We start from the raw sequence: 1,736 nt of genomic DNA on the forward strand, positions 1-1,736 counted from the left end.
TCACACCTATCATTATCTCAAAGTTACTGGATATAGTACAAACTAAATTGTTTCAAATTTAGAAACTGTAATTCTACAGTCCAGTCAATCTAGCTCTGATTGACATTATTAAGAGTCATTTGTTGATATTTTTAGTTATTAGCTTCAGCATAAAAATCTTTCATGTCCAGAAATGAATATATATATGTTTATAAAGTCAAAAGATTATACTTTGAAAAGAAATGTAACCTACTTCATAAATGTAACTAGGTATCAACTGTCAAAAGAAACAAACAAAATAAACAATATAACTGCAGAATGCAGGTATTTAGAACTCTCAGAGGTTAACTCATTGTTATAACATACTAGAGGCCCAGTGCACAAAAATTTGTGCACTCGGGGGGAAGTGGGGAGTCCCTCAGCCCAGCCTGTGCCCTCTCGCAGTCTGGGACCCCTTGGGAGATAACGCCCTGCTGGCTTAGGCATGCTCATGGGTGGCAGAGGGCAGGCCCAATCCCTAGGTGCAGCCCCTGGTTGGGATCAGAGCAGGGCCGATTGGGGAGTTGGGGTGGCGTCCCCTGTCATGCACAGAGCAGGGCGGATTGGGAGGTTTTGATGCCACCCTCAGTCACGCTCAGCATACGGCCAATGGGGGGGTTGGGGTACCGCCCCCTGTCACACTCAAGGCAGGGTCGATGGGGAGGTTGTGGCACCACCCCCTGTCACACACAGAGCAGGGCCAATCCAGGGGTTGGGGCGCTGCCCCCTGTCACGCACAGAGCAGGCCTATCAGGGGAGTTGGGGCTCCTTACCCTGTCAGGCACAGAGCAGGGCCCATCAAGGGGGGTTGAGGAGCTCCCCCCTGTCACTCACAGAGTAGGGCCGATAGGGGAGTTGGGGCACCGCCCCCTGTCACACACAGAGCAGGGCCAATCCAGGGGTTGGGGCGCTGCCCCCTGTCACGCACAGAGCAGGCCTATCAGGGGAGTTGGGGCTCCTTACCCTGTCAGGCACAGAGCAGGGCCCATCAAGGGGGGTTGAGGAGCTCCCCCCTGTCACTCACAGAGTAGGGCCGATAGGGGAGTTGGGGCACCGCCCCCTGTCACACACAGAGCAGGGCCAATCCAGGGGTTGGGGCGCTGCCCCCTGTCACGCACAGAGCAGGCCTATCAGGGGAGTTGGGGCTCCTTACCCTGTCAGGCACAGAGCAGGGCCCATCAAGGGGGGTTGAGGAGCTCCCCCCTGTCACTCACAGAGTAGGGCCGATAGGGGAGTTGGGGCACCGCCCCCTGTCACACACAGAGCAGGTCATATCAGGGGTTTGGGGTGCCACCCTCTATTACCCACAGAGCAGGCCAATCAGGGGGTTGGGGCGCCGCCACTGTCACACTCAGGGCAGGGCCGATGGGGAGGTTATGGCTCTATCCCATCACACACAGAGCAGGGCCCGTGGGGGTGGGGGGGACAGGCGATTGGGGCACCGCACATTGTCACACACAGAGCAGGGCCAATCAAGGTGTTGGGGTACCCCACCCTGTCACACACAGAGCTGTAGGGCGATCAGGGGGTTGGGGAGCTCCCCCCATAAGGCACAGAGCAGGCCTGATCAGGGGGTTGGGGCGCCTTTCCCTGTCACGAACAGAGCAGGGCGGATAGGGAGGTTGTGGCCCCGCCCCCTGTCACACACAGAGCTGCAGGGCGATCAGGGGCTTTGGGCGCTGCACCCTGTCATGCTGATCCCAGTGCCAGGAGGCCTC

The sequence above is a fragment of the Myotis davidii genome, unplaced genomic scaffold (genome assembly GCF_000327345.1).
Source record: "Myotis davidii unplaced genomic scaffold, ASM32734v1 scaffold824, whole genome shotgun sequence".
Lineage (NCBI taxonomy): Eukaryota > Metazoa > Chordata > Mammalia > Chiroptera > Vespertilionidae > Myotis > Myotis davidii.